This window comes from Bos taurus, chromosome 5 (assembly GCF_002263795.3).
Source record: "Bos taurus isolate L1 Dominette 01449 registration number 42190680 breed Hereford chromosome 5, ARS-UCD2.0, whole genome shotgun sequence".
In the NCBI taxonomy this organism is placed as follows: domain Eukaryota; kingdom Metazoa; phylum Chordata; class Mammalia; order Artiodactyla; family Bovidae; genus Bos; species Bos taurus.
The window spans coordinates 92,009,787-92,033,962 of NC_037332.1; the positions used below are offsets into that span (position 1 = coordinate 92,009,787).

The 24,176-nt window shown below is 38.4% G+C and overlaps 1 protein-coding gene across 1 annotated transcript in view; it reads right to left on the bottom strand.

Moving 5' to 3' along the window:
• Window positions 1–24,176, bottom strand: part of PIK3C2G (phosphatidylinositol-4-phosphate 3-kinase catalytic subunit type 2 gamma) — a 669,869-nt gene that overhangs the window by 611,060 nt on the left and 34,633 nt on the right. The window lies entirely within an intron of this gene.

Genomic DNA, 24,176 nt, shown 5'->3' on the forward strand with positions numbered 1-24,176 from the left:
TGTCCACCTCCTGGACTGCAGCGCCCCTTCTGCCATCCTTGGTGAGCCTGCTGACTGCTGCATTTCAAGTTGCAGGTCGAGGCCTGATTTCAGCCAAATCACTGATAAGTAAGGTTTGATTTCTGATACGTTCACCTGGGCGTACATGCAATGCTCCTAATATTGAGCTATAGAGTTAACATTGAGAAATGGAGTATTTCCTATCATATCAGTAAACAAGGATGTCACGGTCATCAGCAATTGCAGCCGTCCAACATGAGCTGATGAGTCCTGAGGACACTCAGGAAGGAAAAGAATACCTGCCATCTAGCAGCCACTCTCTGCAGCCATCCCTGCAGGGCTCTTCGGGGAGCCGTGGGGGAACCCAGGCTGTGAAAACACAAGATAATGGCCCAGATAACTGAGGTGCATATGAAAGGAATGATTTCAGTGAGCACAGACTCTTGCATGTTTCCATACATAGAAAAGTACTAACTTCCTTAACTTGGGATATCTGGTTTCTCTAATTAATGGTAATCTTTTGAAGTTTCTGAGGACTATGTGCTCAGAGTCATGCCCAACTCTTTGTGACCCCATAGACTGTAGCCCACTAGGCTCCTCTGTCCATGGAACTTCCCATGCAAAAATATTGGAGTTGCCATGGCCTCCTCCAGGGGCTCATCAAGACCTAGGGATGGAACCTGTGTCTCCTGAGCCTCCTGCATTGGCAGGCAGATTCTTTTATCACTGTGCCACCTAATGACTACCTGTCTTTTGTTGTGAAAATCCTATATATCCTAGCTCCTTCCCTCGCCTCCTAGGAGCAGGTTCTCAGAGTTATCTGAAACGCTTTCTCCTGGGTTGCCATCCTCATTTTGCCCCAAATAAAACTTGACTCGCAACTCTCGTGTTGTGCTTTTTTTTTTTTTTAATTCAACATGTATGTGCACTAACCTAGAGACCATGTGAAAGATCTTCAGTAGAGGGTGGTAGACAGGAGTCCAGGAGGGTAATACAAACTGTTTTGCTGCACAGGATAGAATCCATCTCATTGACATGATCTTGCTCATGGTGAGTCATGAGCCAACATTTAGCTCTCCTGTTGTAGAGAAAGCTAACCTGGATGATACACAAGTGGAAATAAGGAAACTTGTATGTGGTAGTTACAAAATAGTTCAGAATGTTCATAAAGATGGGGGAGTTTGAGTTGTTATGAAGGGTTGGGCCCAAGAACCCACCATCTGATCGTGTTCTCTGGGACGATTCAGAGGAACTTCCTGTACTATAAGGAAGTGAGGAACAGAGTGGTGAAGAGGCAAAGAGCTTTGACAAGCATCATAGTGACTGTGCTCCACCGGGCAGAGCTGACAGTAGAGATGCTGCCATTGAACCCCACTTGTCAGTATCAATGCAAATGATAGAATCCTGGGACAGCAGAATCTGGATGCCAGTGTTTAACCCAAAGGCTGTTTAACCTTGAGAGTCCCTTGGATTACAAGGAGATCACACCAGTCAATCCTAAAGGAAGTCAACCCTGAATATTCATTATAAGAACTGTTGCTGAAGCTGAAGCTCCAATACTTTGGCTACATGATGCAAAGAACCAACTCATTGGAAAAGACTCTAATGCTGGGAAAGATTGAAGGCAAAAGGAGAAGGGGGCAGTAGAGGATGGAATGGTTAGATAGCATCACCGACTCAGTGGACATGAATTTGAGCAAACTCCGGGAAATAGTGAGGGATGGAGGAGCCTGGCATGCTGCGTCCATGGGGTTGCAATGATTTGGACATGACTTAGCGACTGAACAACAACTATTTAACCTGTCAGCCTATTTATCCATTCACTCAGCCCCCAGAGAAACAATGCTGTATCTAGAGCAAGGCTCCATTTTTTATACTGGTTGGTTGGAAACTTAGATGCTTTATTGAGGCAAAGTCCATATTGTGGGCTCAAACCTTGCTGCCATCCTTGCCACCAAGGCCATTGTTATCCTGAGTCCATTACATATAAGCACAACAGTGGTCAAGCAAAACAAGATTATCTGTAGGGCAGTTCATCCTGCTCATTTGGATGTAAAGTGATTTCGCATTGGTGGATGCTCTCTAGTGGGCATTAAAATGATACACAAAGACCTGTACATTTTATGCTGTCTCTCGGAGATCCATTCACATACTTTTTCTCCAGTCCTTCTTGGCACTGTTCTTCCAGTCTTACCTCTTACAGATGTGTGCATGCATGCTCAGTCATTTTCGACTCTGTGCTATAGCCTGCCATGCTCCTCTGTCCATGAGATTTTCCAGGCATGAATACTGGAGTGGGTTGCCATTTCCTACTCCAGGGAAACCTTGTCCACCTAGGGATAGAACCTGCGTTTCCTGCATTGGCAGGCAGATTTGTTACCACTGTACTACCTGGGAAGCCCACCTCTTACAGATACCTCTGACCAACTGGCAAAACTATGATCATGGTCTAAAACTCTGTACCATCTTGTATTACACCTTCCTGTCTTATAGGGTACACAACAAAGTCTACTGACAAATGGGATGGTTTGCTTTTACCAATAAACTTCATGGTCACCTCTGGGCAGATCTGTAATGAGAGCCTGTCCTCTTTTGCCTGGCACTATCACGTCAAGCTTGAGTGAGGAGTGCTTCTTATCAACCTAGAATATTCAGATTACATTGCTTTGTAAATGAGAAATAAACTTCTTTTGTGTATTATTCCCATAAATTCAGTAGGACACTTTTTTTGATCAACTATTTATAGGGCTTTTACTAATTTTTTATAATATTAATATTGACTATATAAGTATATGTATATGAATATATATATCATTTTAAACATTTATACTTTTATCTTTTTTATTTATTTTGTTCTTATTATCTGCCCAAATAAAAGATTTGGTCTTCATTCTTTAAAATTATTTTCCCAGTCAAAGAATGATTCTTTGGCGCTGATTTTGCATTAAAAAGTAACATACTTATCTATTCCACATGGAAGAACTCTACTGTCAAAATGGTATGAAAATTCTTTCATAGCTTAATCTATGCATATGTATCTGTGATGAATCAGAGTTCAAGAGTTTTCTAAGTATACTATTCAATATATACTATTGTATATATTAATATTTCTTTACTGTAGCTTGATTTTATAGCAAGGTGATCTGAGATGACAATTGTTACAAGGTGTCTATGGAACAAAGGAATAACAACAAACATTCTTAGCAAAAAGAAAAAAGATAACTGTGTGAGGTGATGGGTGTGTTAGTTAACTTGATTGTGGTAATCATTTCACAACATATGTGTGTGCTAAGTCATATCAGTCATGTCTAACTGTTTGCGACCTAGGAACTGTAGCTTGCCAATCTCCTCTGTCCATGGAGTTCTCCAGGCACGAATACTGGAGTGGGTTGCCATTTCTTCCTCTAGGGGATCTTCCTGACTCAGGGATGAAACCCATGTCTCCCATGTCTCCTGCATTAGCAGGGGGCTCTTTACCACTAGCACACCTGGGAAGCCCTCAGTGTATCTGTGGATGAAATCACTATGTCATACACATTAAATATATTGCAGTTTTTTCAGTTATACCTTAGTAAAGTTGAAAAATGTTTTCCATTAAAAAATAATTTCTATTTTAAAAATAGTTTCCATGAGATAACATAATGAATGAACTGTTGGTGAACCACTGATTATTTTTCAGAGTGATATTTAAAGGTACTAGTTAAAGATAATGCTCAAAATTCTCCAAGCCAGGCTTCAGCAATACACAAACCGTGAACTTCCAGATGTTCAAGCTGGTTTTAGAAAAGGCAGAGGAACCAGAGATCAAATTGCCAACATCTGCTGGATCATCAAAAAAGCAAGAGAGTTCCAGAAAAACATTTATTTCTGCTTTATTGACTATGCCAAAGCATTTGACTCTGTGGATCACAATAAATTGTGGACAATTCTGAAACAGCTGGAAACACCAGACCACCTGACCTGCCTCTTGAGAAACCTCTGTATGCAGGTTAGGAAGCAACAGTTAGAACTGGACATGGACCAACAGACTGGTTCCAAATAGGAAAATAAAGTATGTCAAGCCTGTATTTTGTCACCCTGCTTCTTTAACTTCTATGCAGAGTACATTATGAGAAACACTGGGCTGAAAGAAGCACAAGCTGGAGTCAAGATTGCCGGGAGAAATATCAATAACCTCAGATATGCAGATGACACCACCTTATGGCAGAAAGTGAAGAGGAACTAAAAAGCCTCTTGATGAAAGTGAAAGAGGAGAGTGAAAAAGTTGGCTTAGAGCTCAACATTCAGAAAACGAAGATCATGGCATCTGGTCCCATCATTTCATGGGAAATAGATGGAGAAACAGTGGAAACAGTGTCAGACTTTATTTTTTGGGGCTCCAAAATCACTGCAGATGGTGATTGCAGCTATGAAATTAAAAGATGCTTACTCCTTGGAAGGAACGTTATGACCAACCTAGATAGCATATTAAAAAGCAGAGATATTACTTTGTCAACAAAGGTCTGTCTAGTCAAGGCTATGGTTTTTCCAGTGGTCATATATGGATGTAAGAGTTGGATTGTGAAGAAAGCTGAGTGCCGAAGAATTAATGCTTTTGAACTATGGTGTTTGAGAAGACTCTTGAGAGTCTCTTGGACTGCAAGGAGATCCAACCAGTCCATTCTAAAGGAGATCAGTCCTGGGTGTTCATTGGAAGGACTGATGCTAAAGCTGAAACTCCAATACTTTGGCCACCTCATGCGAAGAGTTGATTCATTGGGAAAGACCCTGATGCTGGGAGGGATTGGGGGCAGGAGGAGAAGGGGATGACAGAGGATGAGATGGCTGGATGGCATCACCGACTCGATGGACGTGAGACTGAGTGAACTCCGGGAGTTGATGATGGACAGGGAGGCCTGGCGTGCTGTGATTCATGGTGTCGCAAAGAGTTGGACACGACTGAGCAACTGAACTGAACTGAACTGAGGTTAAAGGTACTAGGTTTCCCCTTTTATAATGTGATAGTTATAAAACATATTCACACATTTTTTGACACTTCTCCCATTGATAGGTTGATTCTAATTTCCTTCCCCCTGATACAGACTATCCTTGCTGACTCTCTTTTAATACATGGGATGAGATGGAAATAATGGAAAGGACTCATCAGACCAGCTTGGAAAACAGCTCGAGCTCCCATCTCTTCCTGGGACTCAACATTTGTTTAAAATTTTGTTCAAAATTTGCATGGATGAATCTGGCTGCGCTGAAGACACCAGGACAGGAATACTATACTGCTTGGGGTTTGTGAGCACACAACTCCCAAACGCATGCAAATCCTCAGGTGATTTCAGTCTCTAAAACTGAACTCCTCTAACCCATGCTATATGGATCAGGGATAAGTTATTCCCACTTATAGAATTCTAAGCCCAGAATATATCCTTGGTTATGTTTTGTTTGTTTGTTTGTTTTGGAGGGAGGCGTTCTTACGTGGCAATAGGTAATCAGAACAGATAATTCTTTAAAATCCCCAGTAACTCAGTCAATATGAAATATTTGGCTTTCTTATTGGGCAAAAACATAATGAAAAAAAAGAATCTTCCAAACCAGATTCAAAATTATCTACAATATCCAGTTATTCCCAAATCGCTCTCCTTATGACTATCACTCATATGTAAAGCAACTTGTGAAAACCTAAAAATAACAAATTGCAGTTTTCCAAAGTGAGAAAAACCACATCTACTTACAGTGCAGAAACAAATACATCAACATTAGGCCATAGAACGTTGTAGGTTGAAGATAGCAAGTGTGTCTATAAATCTCAAAGATAGTTAAGCTGTAGCACTAGGCTGGGAATTGCCTGTGCTGCTTCTATTAAAAAAAAAAAAAAAAAGATGCCGTCATTCACTTTGGATGAGCTTCAATGAGATAACACATAATGAGGGGCAACAGCTGAGGAAGAGAATGCCAAAGGGGAGGGGCCTTTGAAATGGTTTTGATTTAATACAAGGCATGCACTATTAATAAAGAGGTTGAATGATACCTGTATGTTTTATAGGTTTATAAATTGGCTGTAGTAAAATATTTTACATCTTAGATCACTAGGTATTGTTTCAGCTTATTATGGGAGATATCTATCTAGAGTTGACTGAATTGTATTAATCTGAACCTAGTTTAATGATGCCTTAACGTTTTTATGGGGGAATTTAATGTTTGCAATATCCATGTTCCTTACTTGAAAGTGTGACTTATAGGTTTCTCATCTTCCTTAAATTATGAAATCCTTCAGCTAATAAAGGAAAATGATTATAGTTTGCAAAAAAGGCAAAGTCATTTAACAATCCATATAACTGTCTATTGTAGGACTTTGCATAATAATTGTAATTTAGCTATTAGGGATTCTAAAGGCAGTTATCAGTCATACTCCACACTTCTGGGGGAATCAGGCAAAGTCCAGAGTATTGAAAGTATTTTAAATTCCCAAGGAAAAAAAAGCAGACTGTAAATTGGGAATATACTCCATCATGACAACACATTCCAAGCAAGTAAGAAGTTCATCAGAGTTTTCAAACGTATAAACCACCAAACAGTATTTTATTTCTTTTGGATAGAGATATAATTTATTATTAAGAATGGAACTATTAGTTCCTGTAAGGAAGGGATGAGCTGATAAAAAGTGTCAGTTGCAATGTGAAATTTGACCATTTTAGTAAGCCTGGAAAAACTAAGACATAAGGAATTAAGAAAAAACAGAAAATGGAAGAAGAGTAAGAAATGGAATTATGTGCCATTATGTGGAAGTATGACCATGAGTTACCTCTGTAGTTTTTAGATCACTTTATAAGATTGAGTGTTTAACATCTCAGTTTTAGTTGTTTAGTCAACTCAGCTGTAAAAATGAGTATTAAACTACTAGACACATGAGAACTTTTCAAAACACATATTAAGTTAAACTGATATTTTTTCCAGATACAGATTTACTTTCATGGTAATAAACTATTTCAGTTTTTAAATTTTGGGGTTATTTCTATACATATTTGGGGTTAAAGTTCTGATGTTGAGTTAAAGACAGAAAATTCAAATTATTCAAGCAACAATTATAAAGAAAATAACCAGTTGGTTGAAATTTATCAGAAAATTTTGAGGCCATAAGTAAAAGAAGCCTATATTTTACTTATTGTTATTCTCCACAATAGGAAATGATTTGAGCAAAACCTGCTCAAAAATAGTTTAAAAATTATGGAATTAGGTCATTTCAAATACTGTTTATTGTTCTCTTAATAACATCTTTTTGAAGATAAACATAGTCTTTGGTAGACTAAAACTAACACACACATATGTGTATTTGTGTATATAGGTATGCTATATAGTTATACTATATGTCTATATTTATCTCTCTCTAATGATTTTTTAATTAAATACATTTAAACAAATTGAACTCACCTATAAAAAATATAAAACAACACAGCTTTAATGATTTTATCTTTACAGAACGAGTAGTAAATAATCATCTATCACAGAACTTTAATATTGGACACAAATTGGCATGCCTTATTTAATCATGGAGATTTAATTGAAACATTGACTAGTGAAAAGGACCAAATCTACTATTTCACAATTTTCCATTAAACTTCAATTTTTTAAATTAAATAATGACAGTTTGTAATAGTATTGAGTTTCATATAACACAGGTCATGTAACAGAATTTCAGTGTTTCACTTACATAATTGAGAATAGAAATGAAAGATAAAATTGGAGATATCTTTGTGCTACCTTCTGGGCTAAAAATGCACTTTGCCTATATTACCCTTTTCTTAAATCCTAGCTTCAGACAAGCTTTGCACACCCAGAAAAGAAACCATCTGTCCCTTCCCTCCATGAGAATGATTTTCTGAACCATACACATTATCTTATTACTCAGGACCCACTGCTGCTGCTGCTGCTGCTGCTAAGTCGCTTCGGTTGCGTCCGACTCTGTGCAACCCCATAGATGGCAGCCCACCAGGCTCTGGCATTCCTGGGATTCTCCAGGCAAGAACACTGGAGTGGTTGTCATTTCCTTCTCCAACGCATGAAAGTGAAAAGTGAAACTGAAGTTGCTCAGTCGTGTCCGACTCCTAGCGACCCTATGGACTGCAGCCTACCAGGCTCCTCCATCCATGGGACTTGCCTAGCAAGAGTACTGGAGTGGGGTGCCATTGCCTTCTCTGCAAGACCCACTATCAACACCTATCTTTCTTTAAACAGTCACAGCTAAAAGAATAAGAGAAGCAACAGTTGCAAACTTTCTTCATCAGTATTGCAATCATGGATAAAGGCAAACACAGATGAGGTCAAGATTTGGTTGTAGGAAGGAAGTGTTGGAGCAGGGGCTCAAAGGGCTATGGTTTAGAACTATTCATGTATAGCATTTGTTAAAAATAGAAAAAAAAATTGTGTCATGTTATCCGTTATATCTCCCTTGTAATGAGAAGACAGCAAATTTGGGAACTACCTTCACCTCCATTAAGCATAGCCAAACTAAATAAATTCTGATTATGCATAGAATTTGATACTTCCCTGTTGGCTCAAGTAGTAAAGAATCCCCTGCAATGCGGGAGAGGGTTCGATTCCTGGATCAGGTAGGTCTTCTGGAGAATGGAATGGCATCCCACTCCAGTACTATTGCCTGGAGAATTCCATCTACAGAGGAACCTGGTGGGCTACAGTCCATGGAGTCCCAGAGTCGGACACAACTGAGAGACTAACACGCATAGAATTTATGCTGAGTTGGACACAACAACCACACTTCAAGTATAAGACTTGAGATAGCTACATTATCCCTTTCTAAAATAATGAGGGTGGTGAAGATAAGGATAAAAATGGAAGTATCATATGCTGACAAACCAGACCATTAAAACTTTCTTCCTTTTATAAGCATCAGGAAACATATAACAGAACAGATAAATGGCCCCACCATACATATACATTAATAACAATGGACTTCTGAAAATATTACTCAAGATAAGAATACATAAATATTAATCTAAATTAGAAAAGTATATATCCAAAAATAATTTTTAAAATGAAAAATAAGTAGAAAGTCTAGGACAGACTTTAAAAGTTTCATTTTAGGCAATGAAACGTTAAACTGGAATTGCAGAAAATCAATTGAATGATGGTGATGTAAAACAAGAGGAGATTTTTAAGAATTCAAATAACAAAGAGATATATTGAAAATCATATGATGATATTAATTAATATTACAGGCATGAAAATTAGACTGTAACCTTGTAGAACAGTCCCTATCCTTGTAGTACAAGGAAATAGATACAATCCTAAATATCAAATATGATTCAATGTGTTTCAGAAAAAAAAAAATTACAGAGTCTCCCAGGAAGAAAAAGAAGGTAAAAATCAGTGGAAAAATTTAGCTGGCCTTAAATTTCTTTGCAACTATGTGATAGTTTGTAATGAGAAGTGAAATGTCTAATGAGGAAAACTTTTGTTAAACTTTAGTTATAAAGACAAAAATTCTGGCTGAATTATGAAGACAACTTCAAATATACAAATGCTTGAAAAATATACTCAGCGTTAGTGAAAGATTATCAATGTTTCAATTCCAATAAACAGAGAATAATCAAAATTAAGAGTTTAAAACTAGAAGGCTAGTGTTAAGATTAATCATATGCATAGAATGATATGTGTGATATTATTTACCATCAGTGACCCTAAATGGGGAAGTCTAAAAATCTAATCAGAAAAACAAACTATCTTAGGTAGACTTTGTTAAAACAGAGAAACTTTTAAATAAGAATACTGTCTAAAGAAATGGTTAAAGTAATTATGGTATGCGGACTATATGCTGGAAGGGATTGGGGGGCAGGAGGAGAAGGGGACGACAGAGGATGACATGGCTAGATGGCATCACAGACTTGATAGACATGAGTTTGAGTAAACTCCGGGAGTTGGTGATGGACAGGGAGGCCTGGTGTGCTGCAATTCATGGGGTTACAAAGAGTCGGACACGACTGAGCGACTGAACTGAACTATATAATCACTTATTCAATACATGCCAGATGCATAGCACAGTGCTAGACAATTGAAATATATTTCATATAAATATATAAGAGAAGATACTATTGACTCATTTTACCTAACTTAATCATATCATTTACATACCTCAACAAAGACAAAAAGATTAATCTAGATCAAAGGCTAGCTATTACCTGAACTGGGATTCAGAAATGAATGTAGCTAAGTCTATATTCTCTCTCTACCACACCACACTCCCTCAATACTGTTGTAAAACAGACACACATTTAAAATCATATCTACAAATGATGTTTAATTTGAGGGAAGATACCTGTGTTTTGACGATAAATGTAAAAGCAAGATACAAAAGTATAGGTAAGTATAATTTTATTAATGTACAAATGTATCTTTGAAAAATGATTGCAATAGAATATGCCAAATGATTATGAGCCCTTGATTTTTCTGTGATTTCCAAATTTTCTATAAACAAACATTAATTAATTCTGTAATCAAAGGACAGCCAAAGACTATTTTATATTCACAAATATTGAGCCTATGGGTTGATTTGCATAGTCAAATTTTTGTATGGATTCTAAAAAATCTCCTCAGTTTATCTTTATTTACTAATACCTGTAGATTTTTATTTGTTAATCTAAATCAAATCCTAAATCTTATTAATCACATTTATTAATTTTCTATTTTAAGATAGATTACCACTCTAATTTTCTACAAGACCAGGTGCTATAATTTGGAAAACAAAGGATATATACTTTTTAATTTTTGATTAAGATAATTTACATACAATAAAATGCACATATTTTAAATGCACAGTTCAGTGAATTTTAACAAATGTATTCACCTGTGTTACTGCTGTCAGATCATGATATAGAACATTTCCATCATTCTGGAAACTGCCCTTATGCCCTTTTTCAAGCAATCTGGAAATGTTTGCCAGATTTTCATAAATGTTTGTGTAATTTCATAAACAATAGAAAGTACATGCTATCTTTAGGCAATAAATAGACCCCTATTACATTATCTCAAGCTCCAGGAAATTGGAGTTGGTGATTCACTTTCACTACCATCTACCTAGGGTCTTACTACAGTGTCTGGCATATAGCTGGAGCCCATAGAATACTTACTGGATAAAATATTTGAATGCCTATTATATGGCAAGCACTGTGGGCTGCCGTCTATGGGGTCGCACAGAGTCAGACACGACTGAAGCGACTTAGCAGCAGCAGCAGCAGTGCTATTATACCTTGGTGATTAGTTTTATTATAATATTCTTTGATCATAGACACACATGCTGTTAATAAGTAGAAAGTGCTTAAAATAAAGTATGAAGAACAAAAGTTCTCATACCATTCTCAACCACTCCAAGAATTGTCAATCTCATTAGTTTAGTGTACTTCTTTCATTCTTATCTTTGCATTTACAAACTGAAAAAGTGAAAGTGTTATTTGTTCAGTTGTGTCAGACTCTTTGCATTCCCATGAACTGTAGCCCACCAGGCTTCTCTGTCCATGGAATTCTCCAGGCAAGAATACTGGAGTGGGCTGCCATTTCCTTCTCCAGTGGATCTTCCTGATGCAGGGATCAAACCTGGGTCTCTTGTATTACAGGCAGATTCTTTACTGTTTAAGCCACCAGTGAAGCCTACTTAAAAACATAAAAATCATATATTCTTTTAAAAGACAAAATGATGTTTATTAGTAATTTGTTATGGGTCAGGCTTTGTTCTTAGCTTTGGAGATACAGCAGCAAACAAAATATATTAAATGCCATGCCTTCATGAAGCTTATATTTTAAAGAGAAGAGACAATGATAAGCAAAATATGTAAATGCTACAGGATGTCAGATAATGTTGAGTGCATAAGGACTATAGAGAAAAACTAAGCAGCCCAAAAGAGCAGGCATGCAAGGGGAGTGGGAGGAAGAGGGATGGCTATTTTAAATGTGTGTTAGGTACTGACTTTATGAGAAGATCTTTAGAGCAAAGATGGGAAGACAGTAAGGAGCAAAACATTCAAGAAAAAAAAAAAATTTTTTTTTTTCCTAGTCCAAAGCCCTGTGGCTTACTGGGTGTTGAGACCAAGTAAATTGTGGTGGAAAAGGGAGCTACCTGTCCCCTTTCAGAGAGATGGCAGGTGGGAGGATGAGCAAGGGATGCAGGGCCCAGGCTTTTGTAGTTCTCCTTTGCACACAGCCTTTGACCAGTCCACCTTGGGCCAAGGACTTCACCATGCCCTCAGCCAAGCCCACCTCCAGCTCCACAGGCAGCGGCTGGGGCGCAACCCCCACAGTGTCCACCACCACCAAGAGCCTCATCTGATCTTCAGTGACCAGGGTCCAGCTTGCACTGCAGTGGGTGACAGCTCTGCATCAGTCATAGGTGGGCTTACTGCCTGAACTTGGAGCCACACTCTGTGCACTTGAACTTCCTCAACCCCCTGGGGCTGTCTGACATGTCCACACAGCTGGTCCAGCCCTTTAAATGTCTTCCCACAGATCTGGCAGAAGTAGACCCTCCTGGTGGCGCCCTCCCCAGGGTGATTGACCACGTGCCCCTTATCAGGGGCCCTTCTCGGTGTTGCACTGCCCGCAAAACACATAGTTAGAGGCTTCTGGCTGGTGTGGGTGTCCTTGCGTTTGTCCGGGCTGGCTTGGGTGCAGAGTCTTTACACTGGCCAGTGTACAGTTCTCATGGTACATGTGAGAATGGCCTTCTGGGTAAATGCACAGCTGCAGAACTTGCAGACACATGACCTCTAATTCCTGTGTTTGGCCTTAAGGTACATCTGTAGTCAAAGTCCCTGTACACATATAGACCCCACGGTGCTTAAAAGCCTTTTTGCTGCCACAGTTCACTTGGGACAGGAAGCACTTCACACAGCTGGGACAGGTATGGGGCTTGGGGATTCGAGAAGCTTGATCCTGTAGTCTGCCTGAACTGCTTCTTCATGAACTGCTGCAAACAGGAAGAACACTGGGAGGGCATCTCTTCCTTGTGGAGCGCCAAGAGTACCCCCATCCTACAGCAGAAGGTGTCCTGGCTTCTGCCACATGAAGACATGTTCTGATAGGTTCCTGCACCTTCAGGTTTTGTGCTTCAGGAGGTTCCCCTTAGGAAATTAACACTTTCCAAATTTAGGACACTAGGAGTGTTTCTCCACAGTGTGTTTCCTGTTGGAACTTTTTGGAAGAAAAAGGGCTGTGGGAGTTTTTCTTTCACGTGCTGTGTTAAGTGCCTTGAAGTAAATAAAAATACTCACTATGCCAAGGTGGCATATTTTGGGTAAGCTATTCTAATTTTCTTCAGATGGATACGGATGTCTTCGAGGATTATAAGGTTGTGTGCTTATTTCTGTGGGACACACAAAAATATTTTTGTGGGAATGGGGTGGGGGAACAACACTTGGAATGAAGTGCATGCCTATGTGCTAAGTCATTTCAGTTATGTCCAGCTCTTTGCGACTCAATGGACTGAAGCCCACCAGGCTCCTCTGTCCATGGAATTTTTCAGGCAAGATATTGGAATGGGCTGCAATGCCCTCCTCCAGGGTATCTTCCCTACCCAGGGATCAAACCCATGTCTCTTATGTCTCCTGCATTGGCAGATGGATTCTTTACCACTGGCACAACTTGGGAAGTCCTAGAATGAAGTATTTCAAGCCTGTCCAAATAAGAAAAATATCCCCTCTATACGTGAGATCTGACCTGAGAGTCAGGCTAGGACTGCAATCAGGGGGAAGACGATGTGTAATGTGTGGTATAGGGTGTTTGGCCCCCGTAGTTGTGAAAAATGTAAAGAAATTCATGAAGTGTACAGGGGATCTGGTTAGGATTACCAAATAAATTTGTCTAACATACTACTTTTAGTTCAGAATCTTATGTGTTTACAATTGTTACACAAATAGCTCACCATGCAAATTCCTAATCCTTTATCTCATTTTAGGATAAGAGATGTGTGAGCATGCATCTGGAATTATGAAGACAGATGGAGTGAATGCATTTTGCAAAGGCAGGCTCCATCTGACTCACACATGGATGAGAAACCATCTTAGCAGTATGCACTGGCAGATATGTCTCTGGCCTTTGTAATCCTCTTATTTTATAATCATGCTTGTTTTTGTTTTAAACACATTAAAATGCCTTGCATTTTTATTTCTAAACATCTAATGTAAAAGTCATATCTCACATTGCTCTTTTAAAACACAATTAGAAAAGCATTTCTGGGATTATCATTCAATTTATTACATTTCAGTGATATTTTGTTACTTGTACCATAGGAAGCTAATAGGCCTCATGAACTGTATCTAGAATACGAGTTGTACAGCTAGCATATTCCAACCTCTAAATGCCTTTCATGTCAGCATGAGAGATACGATCAGGCATTTGAAAGCTCCGGCCTATTTATAAAGATACCATCAAAACCTGCCTGATGTAGCTGACTTATGAATCAATTATCTGAACTACACCAAGTGATGTATCTATTCTGAAATTTAGAGTCATATATTTGAAGCTAAACTACAAACAGATAAACTATTCAACAGCCTATCGTGATTCTTATCTTCATGTCTATATCTGTCAAATGTGGAGAGAAAAAAAAGGCAAAATCTTACTGATTTTACTGAGAAGAGTTAAAAAAAAAAATAAATCACACAGATACAAATTCTCTCTCTTGCTCTCTGTCTCTAACACACACACACACACACACACACAAACACACACACACACACACATACCCCCCTAGCTATCAAATTACTTATGACTTGAAAAATGAACACACAGATCAAAAAGTACAATTTAAATAAAATTAAGAGCATGCAAGGGATGACTCATTGTAAAAGGGGGAAAATAATGATTAATATTACTTCTCTTAAATTTTGTATCTTACATGAAATGGATGAGTATTTCAGTAAATAGAAATGTTATTGTTATGGCAAAACTTACAAAGCCACTAGTTGCATAGAGATGAGTTATGTTTCATCCCAGATGTTGTTGAAAATAAGCCAAACCTAAGAGATGGGGTGGAGGGGCGTCCCTGGTGGCTCAGATGGGAAAGAGTCTGCCTGCCATACAGATGCTGCTGAAGATGCAGGTTCAATCCCTGGATTGGGGAGATCCTCTGGAGAAAGGCATGGCAACCCACTCCAGTAATCTTACTTGGAGAATCCAATGGAGAGAGGAGCCTAATGGGCTACAGTCAGCCATAACTGAAGTGAGTTAGCACAGCACACAGTGCAAGAGATGGGTGTCCTTTTCTGTTTTGTTTTTAGGTGATATTTCATAAGATATATTCTATTTCAAGACTTGCTCTTCATTTCTGAAATTAATTATCTCAGTTTTACTGCTTTGCCTGGTGTTCAGATTTCAGATATGTTTTATTCATGCTGATCAGATTCTTGAGAAACACATGCACTAGGATGGCAAAGTATTACTTTAAACTGAGGACATGTAGTAACTTCTAACTACTCAATGAGTTATCTTCTCAGTAGGAAAATCTGTTTTAAGAGACCAAATTAGATTTCATAAATATGTATAGAATCTAGAAAGATGGTACAACAAGCTTGTTTTCTGGGCAGGAATAGAGACACAGACGTAGAGAACCAACATGTGGACACAGAGAGAAGGGGGTGGGGTGTGAAGAGATAAATTGAGAGAGAAGGACTGACAAATATCCACTACCATATGTAATATAGATAACGAGCGGAAAGCTGCTGTATAGCACAAGGAGCTCAGCTCAGTGTCCTGTGATGACGTAGATGGGTGGGATGGGGAAAGGTGGTGGGAGGGAGGCTCAAGAGGGAGGGGATATATGCATACATATAGCTGATTCACTTTGCTGTACAGCAGAAATTAACACAACATTGTAAAGCAATTATGCTTCAATAAAAGTGAGAGATCAAATTAATATCAGAAGTTTGTTATTCCGCATAGAATTAAAATAAACTCAACATTTTATTGCCTCCTTGGAAAACAATGACTTCTAAGGTGAGTTAAAAAAAAAGAGAGAGAAAGTTAGGCGAAAAGTGCTGAAAAGGGCCTTTGTGTAATTCAACACAATCCAAAGTTTCTGAAGTTGTGTTTCCTCATCAGAATCTCTTGGGGTTAGGAGAGGTTAAAAAGGTAAAGTTAATTTAAAAATCCAGAGTCCTGAGACACACCCCGGATTCACTAAATAAATATCTGTGGGTATATGATAAGAATCAGTTTGAATATACTTTTTAGTAATTCTTGGCACACTCAAGCATATCTTTTAACACATGAGATATTTCTAGTTCATCATGCTGTTTCTATTTTGTCATGGTTATATTCAGATTTTTGTAACTATATGATGCAAAAGTTAATATTTGATAGATATATTTTTGTCCATAATAATACTGTGAAGGCATAATGGTGGAAAACATTTACATGCATGGTTTAAGAACATAAAAGTCAAAGTTAAAGTCCCTCAGTCATGTCCAACTCTTTGTGACCCCATGGACTGTAGCCTGCCAGGCTTCTATGTCCATTAAATTATCCAGGCAAGAATACTGGAGTACGTAGCCATTCCCTTTTCCAGGGGACCATCCTGACCTAGGGATCGAACCCAAGTTTCCTGCATTGCAGGCAGACTCTTTATCGTCTGAGCCACCAGGGAAGCAGATCAAGTGGAATACTTTTGTAAAACTCTTTGCTGAACACAACCATAAATGAAATGAACAACTACTGTAGTTGTCACAAAATAAACTCCATCAAGCAATAATTTAGCTGTGGTCTTGAAATAAGACTGGCTTTATTATTAATGTATATTGATATATATTATTAATGTGTATTATTAATGCACATTTCTTTAAGAATTGAGGACTTGGAATTAAAGAACAGAACAGATACTCAGAACTCATTTAATCTGTATATTCACTGAGTTTTAATTAAAATCTTATATGCTACTTGTAAAAAAGTACTCTTGTGGTAGCTACTGTATGCATTATCTAGTTTATGGTTTCATATATACCAGGACCTAACAGATTCACTAGTGTCTTTAGAAGAATAGCTTGATATAAGGGTCATTAGCTGTACAAGAAGGAAGATATAATGAGTTACATAAGCAACTGCAAATTCTAGATAAAGAACAGATGACATGCTTGTGTGCAGTTACTCACATAGGAATAAGAAACCCTGGGCAATCTCTTACATTTCTATTGACCAAGGTCACAGTTGGGGCAGCATATGGATGTGCTTCTGCCTGCAAAAGGGAATTGTGTCACCTATAGTATAGAAGAGAAGGGATTAGGAAAACAGATACCGAAGCATATGACACCTATTCTTGAGGAATTCACTCTCACTGGAAACACACACAACTAATGCTAACACAACATCCATTGGGCTTCTCTAGTTGATGAGCTGTCTTGAAGTCAATTTCAGCATCAACTTACATTCAAAAGAGTCACCAATTTGAAGTATGCAAAGCACTGAAAAGCAATTTACATCTTCACTAAAATGTCTCAAATAAATGGCAAAAGAAATTATATCACATGTAAAATCCACTTACCTTTGCTAATCTCCCCAAAGTACTAAATATTACAGAAGTCTTCTCCCTACAAATCTTTGTAATTTCATCTACAAGAGAAGTCTTTTCCTCTCTCAAAACAGTAATTCCAACCTCGTAATGTTATCTCCTCTTTCTTTTGCATTATTTTATAGACTGGTTTAATCATCTCTTGACTTCTTCCATTATCACAAATAACTCAACAATTTCAGCTACAAATCTCCTTATGAGGTAGAGTTAGGTAAAAAGTTTGCTATTGATCTATGTTACACTAATGACTTAAAAATTCCTTGTGAGTACAGAGGAATTTTCTTGTTTCCTCTTCAATTATTTTTTCTTTCCTTTCCTGGGGGCTTCCCTGGTGGCTAAGAGAGTAAAGAGTCTGCCTGCAGCGCAGGATTCCTGCAGTGCAGGATCCCTGGGTCAGGAAGATCCCCTGGAGAAGGAAATGGCAACCCACTCCAGTACTCTTGCCTGGAAAATCCCATGGATGGAGGAGCCTGCAGGCCACAGTCCATGAGCTTGCAAAGAGTCGGACAGGACTGAGCGACTTCACTTTCTTTCTTTTCTCTCCTTTTTCTCTTTTTCTTGTTATGTCCTCTTTATTTATTAATTTATTTTTGTAGAAGTCAGGAAAGTTTTCACAAAGTGAAATACAAATGAGCCATTTCTCCAGTACCTACACTTAAAGTCAATAATCCTTAATATGATCTGCAATGTTTTCTGTGTTACCTGCCTGTGTCAATCTGTTGGACCTCATCTAGTTACAGATAAGAAAAAATTTTAATAACTTTATTTATTTATTTTTGACTGCTCTGGGTCTTCATTGCTGCACCGGCTTGTCTTTAGTTGCAGAGAGCCGGGGCTACTCTCTAGTTGCCGTGCCAAGGTTTCTCATTGTAATGGCTTTTGCTGTGGAGCATGGGGCTCAACGGTGCACGGCCCTCAGTAACTGAGGTGCCTGGGCTTCCGTTGTTGTGGCTCATGGGCTCAGTAGTTGTGGTCCCAGCCAGGCTCAATAACTGGCACGCAGGCCTATGTGGCATGTGGGGTCTTCCATGATCAGGGATCGAACCCATGTCTCTTGCATTGGCAGGTGAATTCTTTACCCCTGAGCCACCAGGGAAACCTCAAAAAGGCACTGAGAAGGACTGCAGTTAATTCTTGGTATTAATTTGGATGATGGTCTATATTGTAATCATATGTAATAACCAAATATATCTGAAGTACTCTTTCTCTTAATCTGTCTCTTTTTCTTTCTCCACCTCCTTCTCTTAGGTCACTTCTAACAGATGTTTCTAAACAATAAAATGGATTATATATGAAATGGATAGAAACAATGTGAAAAAAATAGAGTCAGTGGATTGGGGGATCTATAGTGCTGTCTTACCAGAAGTTTGTGAAGACAATGAAGCTGTTTTCAGGCATTCATTATCTTCTCCCTTAAAGCTTTCCATCTTCTATTTGTTTCTGTTACTTTTACATTTAATATGTATTGGGTGGGAAAACTTAGATACACCTGCTTTTCAAAGTAAAGCTTCACACTCAGTAGTGTCAAGACTTATGGGAAGGTACTAACCTTTCTTTCTTGCCATCGTCACATCTTGAAAGTAAAAATGTCTATTTTATAAAATTGGAGACATTAAATCAACTAGCATATTTGAAGCACTTAGTGTACCATATAGCAAGCAAAAACCAGTCAATAAATGTTTTATTACATCTTCATCTACTTTTCTTTATTAAACTATATTTCCCTGAAAGGGTTTAATATCAGGAAGTTACATGAAAGGGAGTTTTGTTAGTGAACTGCTTGTTTTGAAGGCCTTTACATTTTGAGCTTTGATGTAATAGTAAAGTACCAAATTTCTTCTATATTAAAGGGGATTCTAAAATGTTTATGCTGGTAGAATTGAGATAGAGTTTCTTTTAGTAAGTTGTAGCTGTGCTGTGCTGTCAGTTGAGTCATGTCCAACTTTTTGCAACCCCATGGACTGTAGCCCACCAGGCTCCTCTGTCAACGGGATTCTCCAGGCAAGAATACTGGAGTAGGTTGCCGTGCCCTCCTCCAGGGATCTTCCTGGCCCAGGGGATGAACCTGCATCTCTGCATTGGCAGGCTGGTTCTTTACCACTAGCACCATCTGGGAAGCCGCAAGTCATAGCTGTAGGAGAGGATAATATAGTTGAGTCTTGAACAATGGCAAGGGTTAGGGGTGCCAGTATCTTGTGAAATAAAAACTCTACGTATAATTTTACAGTTGGCCCTCTGCTTCCAAGGTTCCACATCCATGGATTCAACCAACTGTGTTTCACGTAGTACTGAGTATGTACACTATTGAAAAAATCTGCATGTAAGTGCACCTGTGCAGTTCAAATCTATATTGTTCAAGAGTCAACTGTGCTTGAACATTTGGCTGTTAGTTACAAAACTTCCATCACTATATTATTGGCAATAAAATCATTTAAAAATGTAATCATGGAAAAAGTGAAACATTATGATTTCCAAATCCTTAGCTGGTTATAAAGTATCAACATGTGAAGATCACAATTTTACCATAAACACAACGATGCTTTATATCCTGTGTTAGATGTCAGAAGAACCATTTATCTCTATGTCTAATAAAACTTCATAACTAGTTAAGTGCAGTTGTAAAATAATTTCTTTTTATAGTAAAAGCTTTACAACTAACAAGTGAGACACTGATGCAAGTCATTATCAATTTCTCTGTGATTATTATAGTTTCCATAATAATCTGCACCCTATTAACATAAATTAGGCAGCACTTAGAAGGCAATACTGGAGTGGCAACCCACTCCAGTACCCTTGCCTGGAAAATCCCATGGGCAGAGGAGCTTGGTAGGCTGCAGTCCATGGGGTTGTGAAGAGTCAGACATGACTGAGCGACTTCACTTTTACTTTTCACTTTCATGCATTGGAGAAGGAAATGGCAACCCACTCCAGTGTTCTTGCCTGGAGAATTGCAGGGACGATGGAGCCTGGTGGGCTGCCATCTATGGGGTTGCACAGAGTCATACACGACTGAAGCAACTTAGCAGCAGCAGCAGGCAGCACTTTAAAGACCAGCCTCATTAACTTTGTTTTCACAAAAAGATGAGAAAAAGCCAGATTTAATTTCATGGGGTCTCAGAGTTGCAAAGTAACACCAAAGCTCTCAGACAAAAGATATAAACAGATAATAATGTATATAATGTTGAATGTGACTCTTGTTCTAAAACTATCATTAGGAGCTTACTTCATTAATATTTGTTTACAATTATCTATTCGTGGCTCAGTGGTAAAGAATACACCTGCCAATGCAAGAGTTGCAGGTTTGATCCCTGGGTAGGGAAGGTCTCCTGAAGGAAATGGCAACCCACTCTAGTATTCTTGCCTGGGAAATCCCATGGACAGAGGAACCTGGCGGGCTACAGTCCATGAGGTCACAAAGACCTAGTGAATAAAATAACAAACAACTTTTTTACTTAGATGTCAAAGTTAAATAGAATAGCATCTAGAAACTCAGGAAGTTGCACAGCAGACTTAGTTAATTGGTTATGGTTTATGTTTATTATCCTAGGGAAGTACTTATAAGAAACGTAAAAATACTCCCAGAAGGAAAGCCCAAGATGCATTAGTGATGCTTCAGATATATTGTAAATGTTGTCAAATTTAGACAGATACTAACAGTTTAAAACAATAGCAATAATAGGTCAATTGAATAGATAAAAGCCCAAAACATAACTAAAAGGCTAAGAAAGAGCATGCCTTTTTCAGAAGAAGATTAAAGAAAATAATTAACTTTATAAATTGCTAAGTTACAAATACACTTATACATTTCTACCATGGGAATTTTTAGCTCTGATTGAGATAAGAGTAGTTACCAGCAGATGAGCATTCCCATCTAGTACAGAGAAATATAAAATACATACAATAAAATAAATGAAAAATACACAAAACATAATTAAAATACAGAAAAAAAAATCAGAAGGAAATTGAAAGTTCCTAAGGTCAAAAGAACTAAAGAAAACTCTGGAAGAAAAAAACTTAGACATAAAAGATGTCTTCTGCCATACTTATAACCTAGAGGCATTTGCTAAGCCTTTCTCAACAACAAATTCTCAGTCTGACTGGTTTGAAGTAGAAGCAGCATTTATGCCTAAAGTACCCATCCTTGCCCCTACACTGCAGCTAAGGGGTTTTTGCATACATCAAATGACTCAGCCTAGTCAGAAGCTTAGTCACTTCAGTTGTATCTCTTTTGTGACCTCATGTACTGTAACCCGCCAAGCTCCTCTGTCCATGGGATTTCCCAGGCAAGAGTGGGTTGCCATTTTCTACTCCAGGGCATCTTCATGATCCAGGGATTGAACCCGCATCTCCTGTTGCTCCTGCATTGGTCGGAAGATTCCACTGAACCCAGACTGAGCCACCTGGGAAGCCCCCACCCTCTGGAAACTCAGAGCCTTATTAAAGAGACATAAAGGGGAAATGAAAGTTGGAGAAGCAACTGAAAATAACCTATCTGCTCAGAATTTTTCTCCTTCAAGGATACCTTCCAGCGTCCTGTTGCTGTCATCTTGTTAAGTCAGCACAACTTCCTTTCCAAGTTTTCTTGTAAACCTAGTACATCATACTTTTCTTTCTAGTCACAGTTCTTCAGTAACCAACTGTGTATTTAGAATGCTCTGATAATATGCAGGATAGAAACATCTTGAGGGTAACCGCAAATGATCATACTCCCATCTGGATATCAGGGCTTCCCAAGTGGCACTAGTGTTACAGAACCCACTTGCCAATGCATGGGACATAAGACACACAGGTTCCATCCCTGGGTAGGGAAGATCCTCTGGAGGAGGGCATGGAAACGCACTCCAGTATTCTTGCCTGGAGAATCCCACGGACAGAGGAGCCCGCCAGTCTCATGGGGTTGCAGAGTTGGACATGACTGAAGCAACTTAGCATGCATACAGGCATCTTGATATCAGTTATTGTAACCAAGCATTGATGAAATTAATTGACTCAATAACATCACCTCAATTGGGAGCATTTCTGGTACTTCCCAAGAGCATCTTTTTAGAAAAATGATGATTTTCTCTCTTTCCTGGATTCCAAACTCAGGGACATAACTTACCCTTATTTATCTGGGAAGGGAACACATTAAGTGTTCAGAAAAGTGACTGACACTCAGGCATGAAAATTAAACTGTAATATATCTCTGGATATATTCACATCTGTGTTCACTCACACTACTTGCATTAAATAATAAATACTAAACTTGCTTTAGTGTTGTAACTCCCATTTTGTAGGTAAAGACACTGAAGTTCAGAGTTAGTACTCTTGTGATAAGAAAAAAAAAAAAATCACTTAAATTGTGTTGCAAGTAGTGAAGCAGCAATTAGAACTTCAGTCTCTCTGACTTCCAAATCTTGTTGCCTACTTTAGAGGAATTTTACTTATAGCTGTCTTCTTTACCATGTTCCATCAGTGTGATTTTATTTATAGTAATTTCTTGTCTTCAGTTCAGTTCAGTTCGGTCGCTCAGTCATGTCTGACTTTTTGTGACCCCATGGACTGCAGCACACCAGTCTTCCCTGCTCATCACCAACTCTTGCAGCTTGCTCAAACTCATGTCCATTGAGTCGGTGATGCCATCCAACCATCTCATCCTCTGTCATCCCCTTCTCTTCCTGCCTTCAATCTTTCCCAGCATCAGGGTTTTGTCTTACTTGAGCCTATAGTTACCATTTGGGAAAGTATTTCTTCCAGAGTTGCCCCGACAATGGACACACTCTCATTATCAACTATTCTGTCAAGCTGTCTTTAATATGCCAACAGAACAAATCACAAACTATTTTTTTAACACAAAACTAAATAATTAAAAAAATACTACTGTAGAGAACCTGTATTAAGTAGCTGTTGGCATCCTTTAATGTGTTAAATTACCGTAAATATCAATCACTAAAAAAAAAAAATTAATTGCAGAGTTTTGCTAATAAGAATTTGAAGTTAATTTTCCTAACTAGCATTTAAAGCTAGAGAAATGAATTCTTGGTTTCTAGCCGCAGTTTCCAACTCTGACATTTTAATACAAAGTCTTCATTCATGAGGGACCAGAAGACAGATATGGCATTCTCTAGGCATGAATTGCTCTCCTTGGACACAGTTTTAATATCACACTCCATAAGAAAGGCTAATTTTCCTGTTGGGAAGTTAAGAGACTGTATTGAAATAATTTTCTATGGGATAGAAACACATTTTATATAGCTTTATTTGTGCCAATTTTGTATATGGTGATTTTGTTGGTTCTTGAATGTGTGTGTGTGTGTGTGTGTGTGTGTGTGTGTGTGTGTATGTGTGTGTCTATGTCAGAGAATTAGAAAACTATTTAAAGTGGAATGTACTGGTCTCTTCCAACCTGGATCTGGCCTTACATAAGTGTATGCTGATACAGGGAAAAAACATATGCCCACTGGGTAAGGTTTAACTTTAACTAGGGAAAAAAAATAATGAACTATTCTGAAATATACACTCACATCTAAATACCTGTACAGCAGTTATTCTGTATATGCACGTGTGTGTATGTGTGCATGCATGTGTGTGTTCAGTTGCTCAGTGATTTCCAACTTTTTGAGACTCCATGGACAATAGCCTG